The sequence below is a fragment of the Rhinatrema bivittatum genome, chromosome 7 (assembly GCF_901001135.1).
Source record: "Rhinatrema bivittatum chromosome 7, aRhiBiv1.1, whole genome shotgun sequence".
Taxonomy (NCBI): Eukaryota; Metazoa; Chordata; class Amphibia; order Gymnophiona; family Rhinatrematidae; genus Rhinatrema; species Rhinatrema bivittatum.
Window position 1 is genome coordinate 66,217,212 of NC_042621.1, and position 14,703 is coordinate 66,231,914.

Below are 14,703 nucleotides of genomic sequence, written 5' to 3' on the forward strand. Positions count from 1 at the left end.
TGCATGCTCTTCTCAATTAAAATCTAATGATTCAAGGAATTTGTAATTTCCTAGTACATATATGTAAATGGAAATACAGATCTTTAGTACAGATGAATATATTTTGTCTATAGTATCTATCCAATATGAATTTTCACCCATTTTCATTTCATGGAAAATACTTGCACTTAGTTTGGAACTATCATGGCAAATAATTTTTCAACTTCTTTTTTTAAATATGAGCTAAGCAAAAGCTTGGTTAGTCAAGATGTGAACTTGTTTCAGTCATTGGCACATTTTTGTTTCATAAGTGTGCAATTCACAAATTCAAACATGCACATAAACTAGTAAAAATGCATATTTAGCTTCAAATAAAGGGTGCAAATGATTGCTGAGATAAAAATGTAGAACTTGGCCAAGTGTTTGAGTAGCTAGTTTAGTATCTTTTGAAAATAGAACATTTCAGTATTTCCAGTGACAAAAATCACTACATGAAAACTCTTATTAATCTTACTCTAGTGTTTGATTTGAAGTATGATTTACCGCCAAGGAAAGATCTAGGCATCATAGTGTACAATATATTGCTTCTGTTAAGGGTAGTAACTGCCGCTCTGTGCAGATTGCCCCCATTCGGAAATGTTACACCTATGCCTTAAGGATCTGCAGTGTTTATCCTATGTCCTAAGGATAAACCCTGCGTATCCCTAGAGGCTTGAGATTAGAAAGGAAAAAAAGGGGCAACTTATGTTAACTTTAGGTGTAACAATTCCGCATGGGGGTAACGTGCACCGAGCTGCTGTTACTACCCTTAAAAGATCCCTTTCCTGCCTGCTAGCAGTCAGTTCTTGCCACTGGCCAGAAGAAATTTGTTCCCTAAATACATAAATTTACAATTTTTAGCACTGAAGCACATCTTCCAAAATCTTTATCATTCTTCTAGATTGGTCTAAGGACCAGGCAAAATCTAAACAGACCAAGATAAACCAAAGTACCTAGATTAAAGGGGGATTTGCGTTCCTTTGAATCATGCCAATCTCTTCCAAAAACAAATCTGCAAAACACTCTTAAAAATAAAATCTGAATCTCTGAACATCAAGATCCTTTATATGAACACAATCTCCTCTAGTCTCTAGGCTAGCCTGTCAGTATCCCTTGAAGGCCTCAGCAGTGCTCCTGCCCAAGCCAGGTCACAACCCCGAGGGCTGAGCGATGCCACTTTAGGTCCTGCCCCCACTGCACCTCTGAAGTTGTAAGTGATGGGTCCAAGGCAGGACACGGACACAGTGGGGCAAAACCTGACCCAGGACTGGCTTGGCCTCTCACGGGTGACCCAGCTCAGGCAGCGAAAGCCGCATGAGCTCCAGATCTCTCTCACTCTCATAAGGAGAAAGAGAGCAGATGAGCCCCGCTCCACCAGGCACGGACGGAGGCGAGAAGCTCGGCAACTCCAACCCCGCTGACCTGGATGTTGAAGTCAGCGGGGTAGAGGCTGCGGGAAATTATGAGACACCTCTCTGACGGGTCTCTCTGATGGCTGCCGACGGCTTGCAGCTTCTCTCCTATGGCTGCAGGTGGCCCTGCAGACTTTCCTGCTGCTGCTGGCTCCCCCGGGTGTGTCGCCCCATGCAAATGCACAGTATGCACACCTGGTCGCGCCGGGCCTGAAACCACATGCTGAAGGCTTTGCACCCCAGCAGGGTGCAAAGCCTTCAGCATGTGGTTTCAGATATGTGACTGCAGTACAGCTATGAATTATGTTTCAACCTCAAAGATTATGGAAATTGAAGCTATAGAATTGGCCCAGCTGATCAAGAAATTACTGAGGAACTCCAGCGGAGTCTCTGTTGCTGCAGTTTACATATCACTGCTGTTGTATCACAGTTATAAACAAATGGAGCCATTGTTATTTGACCAACCCTAATATGATGTCTATTTAAAAGTTTTACTCCTCAATCAATGTTACAGAAAGGTAACGGGTCCTAGATATGGTTCAGATATACCCGGCTTGTGAAAATGCACTAGCCTGCTCACCTCTCCAGCGGAGAGGAGGAAGCACCTAGCAGAGTCAGCCCAGATGAATCCTCCAACATCAGCTGTAAACAGGAAATAGCACGGTGGAGCCAGCTGTAGGGAATATTAACTCCTCCGCTGCTGCTGAGCAGAAATAGTGTGGCAAATATGTGTGTACCCATTCAGGAAACCATTTATCAGTATGCTTTCAATGTCCAAAAGCATGCACGTGCATGTACGCGTACACATTTACTCCTGCTTCCTAGCAGGCGTAAACAGCTGCATGTGTGCCGTGCAGGGCTATGTGTGTACCCATTCAGGAAACCATTTATCAGTATGCTTTCAATGTCCAAAAGCATGCACGTGCATGTACGCGTACACATTTACTCCTGCTTCCTAGCAGGCGTAAACAGCTGCATGCGTGCCGTGCAGGGCTATGTGTGTACCCATTCAGGAAACCATTTATCAGTATGCTTTCAATGTCCAAAAGCATGCACGTGCATGTACGCGTACACATTTACTCCTGCTTCCTAGCAGGCGTAAACAGCTGCATGCGTGCCGTGCAGGGCTATGTGTGTACCCATTCAGGAAACCATTTATCAGTATGCTTTCAATGTCCAAAAGCATGCACGTGCATGTACGCGTACACATTTACTCCTGCTTCCTAGCAGGCGTAAACAGCTGCATGTGTGCCGTGCAGGGCTATGTGTGTACCCATTCAGGAAACCATTTATCAGTATGCTTTCAATGTCCAAAAGCATGCACGTGCATGTACGCGTACACATTTACTCCTGCTTCCTAGCAGGCGTAAACAGCTGCATGCGTGCCGTGCAGGGCTATGTGTTTACCCACTCGTTTTCAAAGTAGACTTTCATGTGTAAGTCCGCTTTGAAAATTCAGGCTAAAGTCTGCGGTTACTTTCTTCCATGTAGACTTTAGCCCTACGTGAGCTGTTATAAAATTACAGAAGGGAGGGAAATGATTAGCAACAATCAACGGGGGTTCGGGAGCAATACTCTCTAAATTTTAGCGGATGACTAAATAGAAGATATACCACCGAAATGAGCATCTAAATGTACCCTTCTTATTGACATTCAAAGTTAAAAATAAGACAATCACAGACCCAGAGCAGACCCTTGGGACTCATGATTATCTTATTTCAAAGCTGCTACTGTTGATATAAACGTCTGCTGTCTATGCTGGGTCTATAACTGATTTTTAATTTTGAATGTCAATAACAAGGATAACATTTAGGTGCTCATCAGATGTGGTACATCATTTACACACTTAGATTTTGGACTTATTCAGGTGATTTAACTAAATATAGAAAACATGACATATAATTTATCTGAATTTCACTTAAGCTTTTAATATGGTAATGCATTCCAAGTTCATTTTCAAATTAAGATGGGATAAGTTTAATATTTGCATGTAGATTAAAAAGTGGCTGTAGGAGATGTTATAAAAGGTCACAAATATGACTTCATAAAAAGGATGGTGGATAACAGCCTCCCAGTGGTGGTGATAGAAACAAAAACAGTAACAGATTTCAAGAAAGTATGGGATAAGCATACAAGATCCTGAGAAAATATGAAGGTAAGGACAGAGATCAGGCACACTCTATAGTATTGTAACAAGAAAGGATTATAGGCAGATTATGAATTTGGGACTTCTTATTTGCCATTATATTGTATGTTTCAATTCATGGCACCTATTCTAATTGGATGATGTATACCAATACCATTGTTCTTTAATATTTTAATCAATGATCTAAAGGAAAGATTGTTACCATTTTCACAGATAACGCTAATATCTGCTAGTGTTGTAAACACACAGCACAACTCATTGATGTTACAGAAAGATTTACATACTTTAGGCAAATGGACTGACAACTGACAGATAAGATTTAATACAGATATGAGTAAGGTAATACCTTTGGAACACAAGAATAGACAGATGTAGTTTGCTTTGGATGAGGCAATATTTCTAACACTAAGAAGGAAAAGATGTGTGTATATTAGTTGATAAACTCAGAATGAGTGTGCAAAGTCAAGCAATAACAATCAAAGCTGAGCCCACATTGGTATGCAGTAAACAGGGAGAAGATCGGTATGCAATAAACAGGGAGAAGATGGAAAGAAAACATCAGCCTACTATTGTATAGGGTATTTCCCAGACTACATTTGATATGTAGGCCCCATTCTCAAAAGGATATTTAAATGTTAGAAAAAGTACAAAGAAGGGCAACTAGGAGGTTCATTTTCAAAGGGTATAGTTGCCTAACTTTGGAACTTAGGGACCTAAATTGGAATATGTACAAGAGTTGATTGTCTAAATTTAGGAGCAAATTTTCAATAGACATCTAAATTTAGGTTTCTAAAAAGTATGCCACACAGGATGTGGAGTTAGGAGTAAAGATGCCTATTTTCAGCACTATGCACATAAAGACACCTAAATCGAAGTAAATGAATTTCAGGCCTAAATACACACTCACATGTACTGAAAGTTTTTCCATATGGAACTAATTTACATTAGGACACAAAGTTGAGTAAGAAGAGATCTAATTTTACTATAAATATATACTGAAGGATTTTGCAGTTGATCTTTATACAGAAACAACTACAAAGAAAACAAAAGGGAAAAAAGGGATTTTTGTCGGGGGAGTTCCAAGATGGCGTCGTGAGGAGAGGACAAGGAAGTAGTAGCTCCCAAGTTGCTCATTATTATTGAATATTTACTTATTATGCCACATACGAAAAGAAAAGGACGGGTTAGGGAAGGAGCTTTGGCCTCCCTAAAACCTACTCTTGTTCAGAAAAGCATCACCGGATTCTACTCCCCAGCAGATGACAAAGCTCCAGAGGATCCCGTGAGAGCGCAAGGAGGAGAGCAAACCCTCCCACTCATGGGAGAGACATCATTGAGTCCCGGAGCTCTGACGATGCCTTCCCCGCTGCTGTGCACCGCGACTGTGGGTCCGGGTGCGCCCCTTAGACGGATAGCATCCTTCGGGACGAGGATCCCCGAGGAGGGACCCACAGGGGTTAAATTGGCGTCTTATCGAGGGTGGAATGTTATTCTCCACCCCGCGGATGGAAGGGTTAATTCCCGACTTTGAATGTGATCGAAGTGGCATGCAATCCACTGTAGAAGGGAAAGAGACTGTGGGAACGGCCTGGATCCAAGATGGACAACATCCTCAAACAGCCCAACCGGTAATTTTTACTTCTCAGTCTTTACTGGTGAAACCAAAGGTAGTGACTTTGGACTCATTGTGGCAAGTATTTCTTTACTAGAAAATTCAATGATAACGCTTACCATGGCTATTAAAGATACTCAAGTCCAATCTAATAATTTAAATCCTGTTGTATCTCTGCACACAGAAAAATTTGAAGAAATAGACTCTGAACTTACTCAAATAAAATCAGTGCAGAGTGGACTGATACAAGGTGAAACAGCTTTAATTAGAAGAGTGGAAAATTTAGAGAATACTGCGAGATATCTAAATTTAAGTCTTAAATTTTCCAAAGTGCAAAATGGTCTCGCCGAGGGAACAATTCAGATGTTATTTACAAGAAATATTACAAATTTCAACAGACGCACTGCCACCGATTTCTAAAGTGTACTTTCGTCCAGAAATTAAGATGGAAGGAGAAAATCAACAGGTTTCCATAGTAAATGCTTCTAGGCCAACATCTTTGAATTTAACAGAGTTTTTGGAAACCTCTTCAGAGGCTCAAATAGAGAAAAGCAGTACATTATTGGTAAACTTTGAATTGTCTTCTGACTGGGACAATATCTTGAAAATATTTCTTCATAACAGGAATACCCTCTATTTGGGCCAAAAAGTCTGGATGTACCAAGATGTATCTAAAGCAACACAGCAACGACAAAAGAAATTTCTAGCACTTTGTTTACGTGCATAACAGATGGGTGCCCCAGATAGTTATTTGATTCCCATACAAATGGAAGATAAATGGTGCCAAATATATTTTTTATGATCCTTCCCAGTTAGGGCTGTTTCTGGATTCTCATCAACCGATTCAAGGAGTTGCTCAAGTCTCAGATGACGGAGATTGATTTAGAGATCTGCATCCTCTCCTCTTTCTTACATTTGTATGTTGTAATTTGCTCTATTGAAGGATATCCCCTCCACTTTATTGTAACTTCACGATATGGAAAAATTTTTGTTTTGGTAATTTTTTTGATGGTAAATGATTTCTTTCCATGATGTACCTGATATTTTCTAGGGCATGCTATTGCTGTCTGTAATTGTGAAAATTCATAAAGAAAAAAAAGAAAACAAAAGGGTATCTTCTAAGTTTAAAGTAAAATAGATTTTGCCACCAACACAGGATTTTTTTTTACTCCAAGAGTGGTGGAATTATAGAAGTAGCAGAAGTAGCTCAGATACAACATTAAATCAATTCAAAAGAGAAAAGAGATTTTGGTGGGTATGATGTGGCAATATGTCTGGAAAAATGCTAGTCAACAAGTCTAAGTTGATTGCCATATTTGATGTTGGGAAGGGATTCTTTTTGTCACTTTTGGAGAATTAGTTCCAGGAATATAGGACTTGCTTTTGCCTTTGCTCTAGATCATCATGCAGAGAGGAGTTAAATAATCAAAAGGTAGAACTTGATACATTTCTGGTTTACTTTCAACCTGACCAATTACACATCCTCTAATTTTGGGACACCTAGCAAAAACCTGGGTGCAAAATCAGTTTAAGGAAGTTTTCAGGCAATTAACCTGATACCTTGGTGAAGTTTCCAATGGTGTCTACTGACTTTTACGACCATGTCAACATGCTGACTGAAATTCATATGTAAACTTAGAAAAGGAACATTTGCATTCTAAGCACCTGTACATAAGTTAAATTCACCAACAACTACTTTATAAAATCATAACATGCCATTTTATGACCAATTTCACTAAAGAAGCGTATCCTGAGCAATCTCCATATTCTATTTTTTTTAAAGTATCGACATCTCAAAGTTGATTGTAAATGTGATAGTAAGCTAAATGCTAAAAATGTAATCTAAAAACAAAAGATATATACATGAGCACACCTTGGTGAAATGGTATTCTGTTTGCGTAAGTTTCTTTTCTTCCATACAAATCTCAATACAAATATTTACATAAAAGGAATATATATAATGAAGAGTACATACTTTAAATAAAGGACATAAGTGTCTTGGATAGCTGATAAAGTGCATGAAACAACTGAAAAACATGCATACAAAACAGGGGAAAAACCTCAGGTAATTGCAAATGAAGGCTCACTGCCCAGAGGCTACTTCTGACTGAGCTGAAAGCTCAAAGAAGAAGGTAAAATACTGTGGGGCCAAAAAGGCTGAGCTCCTCTCCTAGGACAGCCAAAATGTAGCTGCCTAGAATTAAGAAACTTATATTTTGCTGAAAACAGGCACCTAACCCTGCCTCTGCCCCCTGAGTTGTGAAGCCCTGCCTCTCTCCCCCCTCCCCCGATAATTAAAATCCACATCCCTTAAGTCGTGATCTCCCTCTCCAGTGATGTACTTCAGATGATCAGGCAGCCTTTTGCCCCTTCCTCCGCACTTTTCTGGAATTTGCACACCATTCTGGAGCGTTGGTGGCTTGACCCTCCTGTCGGCACAGCTGACCTATGCTGATTGACGCTGTGTTTCTAGGCAATGTAATCTAGTGTGGGCCAGAGATGCAGGAGGCATCTCCGGCTGCTGAACAACTAAGATCCTCCAGAACTGTAAGTGCAGATTTCAGAAGGGTGGCGGGCAACTGGGAGTGTGCAATTGGGAGTGTGAATTTTAAGTATGGGGGACAAGCGAGAGGGCACTGTGGCTCAAGAGGTGCGCTGATACACAAGGATATCATTTATGCGTATGGCAGCTATCCCTATGTCTAGTTTTAGTGCTGAAAATAAGTAATAAGTGCCTAATTCTCTCCGCCAACCTGCATATTTTAGGCTCCTACATTTAGGTGCCTGGTGAATTTAGGCACTGAGAAGGAGAGGATTCTCACTTTAGCAGACCTAGGCGCCTAACTCCTTAACTAGATCTACTCCAGGGTGACTATTTATGTTAAAAGATTTATTACTCGTTCTCTTCAAAGTCTGAGACACAATTTATCACCATATCAAGGAGACCTGGCTGAGCTAGCCCTTGTTTTGCTCTACTGCATGCAAGGAGATGTTGTTCCGATTGCCCTAAGAAAAACAAAATGTACATCTCCATACATACAGTGAGGCGCTATGGCCACCTATCAAAATGCCAGAGCAAGAACAATGCAGAAATGAAAACTATAAACAAATACCAATTAGTGTTTAACAAAATGAAATTAAACTATGAAAGAGTTGGCAATTCACCCTGTACTACACCAGATCCAACAACACTTAAGAGCCAAAGCTGGCAGGCACCCAGAGACAGTTTCTGGTCTGAGTATCAGTGAAAGCTAAAACTACATTGTGTGATAACTAACAAGTATTCTTCTCTATCAAAACTTAAGTACTGCTTTTGAGACCTCAACTGATAAGTGATACTTAAGAGGTTAAACATATTAAGCCTTTAATTCCAGGAAAAGAAAGTTCAGGAGGTGGGGCTAATGCTTACCACCGATTACATATGACAGGCATACTAACTAAAGAAACAAACCTTTTCAGTAAATATTAAAGTGTCAGATATTATGGTATATTTAGGTATATTCTTGCTATGATTGTTGTTATTAGGTTAGGTATGCGAGATTATCCCATGACTAAAGATTCTTTTGTTTTTATTTAAAGATGATGGATTTTGAAGTGCTGACAGAGTATTTATCTGGTGGCTTTCTTCTGACAGTCCTCATCAGTATGCTCAATATTGAATGCTTGTAATTTCACTGTATGGCTTTGTTTAATCTGGCATTTATTAATCTTGTTCTCTTCAATTTATTATAACATAAAATTACATTTTTTATAACATAAAATTACAAGACATTTACAACAACATAAGTCAAAATGTATCAACAAATACAGCTAAAATATCCTAAAAATTATGACAATACCATGGATTACTGTGTGTATATGTTGCGCTGGGATGAGTGAAGTGTGCCCTTGGACCTCGGTGAACCAGGAGAGAAGCTCCGAGGAAGCACCGAGGGAGGTGAGATGGAGCCTCGTCTGGGCGGAAACCAGAAGCCCAGGCCCCCGCTGACCTGCACAGCCTCCGAGAGGCCAACCACGCAAGGCTGGTCTCTGAGTAGTCCTCCGACCACTCCAAGCCCTTTTGGACCTGCCACTGGGTACCGGCAGAGGTGGCAGGCCGGACAGGAGGCAGAGGCGGACAAAGGCCACTGGCACTGGATAGACTCAGGTGCTGACGAAGACGAAGACTCTGGTACTGAAGAAGATGAAGGCTCAGGTGCTGAAGAAGACGAAGACTCTGGATCTGAGGAAGACGAAGACTCTGCTGCTGAGGAAGGCAAGGCAAGGCAAGGCAAGTAAAACTCAGAATGGAGTGGAACCCGGATAGCACGCTAACTCACTCAGCTGGAAAGGAGGCTTCAGTGGCCAGAATGGACTTAGGCTATCCACTGATAGCACAATCCGCCGGAGGCTAGGCAAAGCTGGAGTCCAAGACATCGGAGGCCTCTAGACCAGACATCTAGAAGTAGGCTAAAACATCAGGGCAAGTAAAAGTCCGGGACTTTCTAAAAAGCACAGGACCTTCTGCTGCTCAGCGAAGAGCAGCACAGAAGCACAGGACGGACAACAGCCCCTCAAGTCCAGGAATGGGAAGGGGACAGACAGGTGAGCAAGGTCCCTCAGGCACCCTTCACAGCCCAGCCGGGCTGGTCGTGGACCACACTGTCCCCTACGCGCCCTACACAGCCGATTGACTGGTCGTGGACCACGAGGGGAGCGAGGCAAGCCCAGGAAAAGAGGAAGACATCTAGAATCACGAACATCAGGACAGTCAGGCATCAGCACAAGCGGACATCTGGACCAGCAAACATTGGACATCAGACACGGAGGACATCAGGGCACGGAGAACATCGGAACAGGATTCAAGACTCATGATTCAAAACTCAGAACTTGGATCAGGAAATCTGGACACACGACGGACTTTGGAGACATCTGGAGACAAGGCTGATGACAGGAACAACTGGACACATCAGGAACAGAAGAGACATCAGCAGAGACCGGGAACATGGACAACGAGGGATCCCATGAAGGCAAGGAGGATAAAAAAGCATGCAAATTGATTTGCTAGTGTTCCATTTTCATTTGGAGTTGAGAGTTGACGAGGACAGTGGTTTAATTATCTGGTTTATGGAATGAAATAGTTCAGCTGGTTTGTTTAGTGAAGCTGTAATTTTGGAATAAATATATTGTTTTTTGGTATTTGCGGTGTTATTTTGATATTCTTGGAGGTAGTTTTTGTAAGCTGTTAAATTTTTCTGGGTGGGTTGATGTCGCCATTTCCATTCAAGTTGTCTTAATTTCTGTTTTTTTATTCTAAGTCCATTAGTATACCAGGGGGCATAGTGTTCACATGTTTGTTTTTTCTTGAAAATTTTTAAAGGATATAATTTGTCTAGGCTTGTAATAAGTGATTCCAGGTTGATACTAAACCTGTGGTGGTATTATCTGTATTTTTATCGAATAATGGGATAAGATTATTGGCAAGATCTTGGGGGTCTATAAAACCATATGAGGTAGATTTTAAAAGGGTTACGCACATAAGGTATGCGCGTAACCCTTTTAAAACGCCCCTGCGCGTGCCGAGACTATTTTTCATAGGCTCAGCGGCGCGCACAAGTCCCGGGGCTTCCTAGGGGGCATGTCGGGGCGTGTCAGGTGGGCGGTGCGACGTTCGAGGCATTCCGGGGGGCATGTCGAGGGGCGTGGTGCCGGCCCGGGGCGTAGCCGAGGCCTTCAGAACAGCCCCCGGGTCGGGAGATGGCGCGCCAGCAGCCTGCTGGCGCGCGCGAGTTACACCTGCCAAAGGCAGGCGTAACTTTTACAACAAGAGTAAGGGGGGTTTAGATAGGGCCGGGGGGGGGGTGGTTTAGATAGAGGAAGGGAGGGGGAAGGTGTGGGGGGGTGGAAGGAAAGTTCCCTCCGAGGCCGCTCTGATTTCGGAGCGGCCTCGGAGGGAACGGGCAGTGCACGCAGGGCTCGGCGCGTGCAAGTTGCACAAACGTGCACTCCCTTGCGCGCGCTGACCCCCGATTTTTAAGATACGTGCGACTACGCGCATATCTTATAAAATCCGGCGTACTTTTGTTCGCGCCTGGTGCGCGAACAAAAGTACGCATGTGCGCTGTTTTTTTAAAATGTACCCCATATTTTTCTATTATATGTGTGTTCAATGTTTCTCTTTGAGATTGTTCTCTTGTTAATTTGATGTCAATGAGAAAGTGGTCTGACCATGGCACAGGTGTGATATTGGTAGCTATTTCTTGTTTTGATAAGGGATTTTCATTGATAAAACATAGATCTAATATATGTCATTTTTTTATGTGTAGCAGTGGCGATATTTTGTTGCCATTCACAAGAATTAAAGGTATCAAGAAGTGTAAGTGTGGTGTGGGACAATGGAGTTGCATCAAGGTGCAAATTAAAAATCACCTAAAATTATTGTTTTATATGGATCCAAGGGAAGTGTTAGTAATGCTTCAAATAGTGGAGAGGAGTTGTGACTGAGTAACCCTGGTGTGCAATATACCAGGCAAATATTTATAAAGCCAGATTTCAAACTGCTCAGGAGCATTAATGGCAATTTCAACAAAATTTAGAGTTTTCTTGAAAACTATAGCAAGACCTCTTCCTTTCCACAATTGCCTCGATTTAAATATAACGTTATAATCAGATGGACAACATAGATTAAAAATGGGAACATCGTAATTCTTGGTCCCTGTCTCTGTAATACAGAAACAGTCGGGGATTCAGGTTGAGAACATGTCGTGGATTATTGTCATTTTAATACAGAAACAGTCAGGGATTCAGGTTGAGAGCATATCGTGGATTATTGTCATTTTAATACAGAAACAGTCAGGGATTCAGGTTGAGAGCATATCGTGGATTATTGTCATTTTAATACAGAAACAGTCAGGGATTCAGGTTGAGAGCATATCGTGGATTATTGTCATTTTCTTTGAAATAGATTGTGCATTTATAAGTAAAATAAACAGTGTGGATGTACCGGTAATTGCGAGAATTGGCATTTTTGATCTTTCAGGGTATACTAATGTACGATTGTGAAGAGATGGTGGTTTGCAATGCAATATAGGAGGGAAGTTATAGCGACCATTACCAGTAATAACTGGAATTTGTGACATGATTACTTCAGCAATTCCGAAGAATAGAAATGAAAGAAGAAAATTCAGCTTACTTTAAAGTGAAACAAGTAAATAGATGAGATTAAAGTAACTGCAGTAAGGCGTGTTTTAAGGTACGCATGAAGAGGTGCACAAAGGGGCATGCCCCTTTGTTGTGCTCCTTCGTGAGTGCATCTCTCCAGCGCGGGCGCCTCTGGCGACCGGTCCCGGGGTAAGAGCCCTGCGCCTGGAGATGATGTTTAATGGGCGAGGCTAATGGCCAGCGGGACAGTGTCTCGATGCAGAGCTGCTCTCGATGTTAGGGATAACTTCAGGGGTTACCAGATGGTGGGTGGCGACTGCTGAGTCCAGAGATGTTAGTGTCTGGACTCCTGAGCAGGCAATCAGTCCTACAGAGCTCAGGATCTCATAATTCTCCTTCACATCCCTGTAAAGCTCCTTCTGCTTCATCTAAACAACCCCCTTTCTCCTGGGAGACAGAGACAGTGAGGTCCTCAAATATCGGCATCCTCTGGGGCTGAGCTTTATTGCAATCACTTATTTCTCCTTAAGAAAAGGAAATTTCTGGGTTAGATTACAGAGAGGCAAAAAGGATGCTCTAAGAGGACAAGGAATATAGCAGAAAAACTGAATGAATTCTTTACCTCAGTCTTTACAAAGGAAGATTTTAGAAATATATCCACACCTGTAACATTCTTTAACGGCGCAGATTCTAAGCAACTAAAACAAATTTCTGTGACAATATAGGATGTAATAGATCAGATTAACAAATTGAAGATTAACAGATTACCGGGACCAGATGGCTCCCTAGAGTTCTAAAAGAACTAAAATATGAAATTACTAATTTGTTGCTAGTAATCTATAACTGATCATTTAAAACAGCCACAATTCCTGAAGATTAGAAAATGGCTAATGTGATGCCAATTTTTAAAAAGGGCTCCAGGGTGATCCGGGAAACTAAAGACAGGTGAATCTGATGTTGGTGCTGGTAAAATGCTAGAGGCCATTCTTAAAAATAAAATCACTGGCCATATTGACAGACATGTTTTAATGAGGAAGAGTCAACATGGTTTTAGCAAGGGGATATCTTGTCTTAACAATCTTTATATATTTTTTTGAAGGTATAAATAAACATGTAGATAAAGATGAGCCAGATGATATAGTTATTTGGATTTTCAGAAGGCATTTGACAAAGTCTCATATGAGAGACACCTCAGGAAATTACAAAGTCATGGGATAGGAGGCAGCATTCTATTGTGGATCGGTTACAGGTTAAAAGGCAGGAAACAGCACTTAGGATTAAATGGTCAGTTTTCCAAATGGAGAAAGCTCGTTAGTGGAGTGCCACAGGGACAGCTACTGGAACCTGTGTTGTTTAACGTATTCATAAATGATCTGAAATAGGGAACAAGTGAAGTGATCACATTTTTAGATGTCACAAAACTATTCAAATTTGATAAAACAGCAGCAGATTGTGAGGAACTGCAGAAGGACCTTGTAAGACTAGGAGACTGGGCAACTTAATGAAATTTAATGTGGAAAAGTGCAAAGTGATATACATAGGGAAAAATAATCCCAACCACAGGTACATGAAGTTGAATTCTATATTGGGAGTCAATACCCAGGAAAAGGACCTTGGTCCTTATGCAGTCTGGAGTGGAGAATTAGCCTAATCGTTAGAGCAGTGGCCTGCAAATCAAGTAAGTCAGGGTTCAAATCCTGCTGCCACTGCTTATAACCTTGGGCAAGTCGATTCACCCTCTATTGCCTCAGATACAAACTCAGACCTAGATTTATCATTTTGCTATACATTTCTCATGAATAGTTCTCACATAAGTAAACTATTTATACCACTGTAGGATAGGCAGCTAATAACTCAAGGCAAGGTTTTAGTGCTGGTTTTGGTTAGCAGTTTTACATGCACAGTCAGAGGTACGGACAGTACAGTAGACATCAGTGATTTGATGTGATTTGGAATGAGGAAAGGGACACAAAGATGAGATTTGTACATTGTACTCTCGACCAAGTTTGATGCACTCTTTACCTAGCAGCTATCAAGCTAGGTTGAGAGTACATTGTACAAATCTCATCTTTGTACCTTTCCTCACTCCACATCACATCAAATCTTCACTGATATGTACTGTGCTGTCCGTACCTCTGACTGTACATGTAAAACTGCCCCCCAAAACCTAGACCACTGCCAAAACCTCACCTCGAATTACTAGTTGCCCCTCCTACAGTGGTATAAAAAGTTGACTAAAATGTATGCCTCCCCAGTGACTCTCTCTCTGTGTACTCTACTCCTCTCCTCTCCCCCCTCCTGCTCAAAATGGAATTTGAGATTTTTAGCGCAAATCCCATTTTGGGCATATCACAGAGCATAACTCCAGGGAAAAA

General features: G+C 41.5%; 1 protein-coding gene across 1 annotated transcript in view; it reads right to left on the bottom strand.

The window, feature by feature from the left end:
* Nucleotides 1-14,703, bottom strand: part of ITFG1 (integrin alpha FG-GAP repeat containing 1) — a 526,073-nt gene that overhangs the window by 21,973 nt on the left and 489,397 nt on the right. The window lies entirely within an intron of this gene.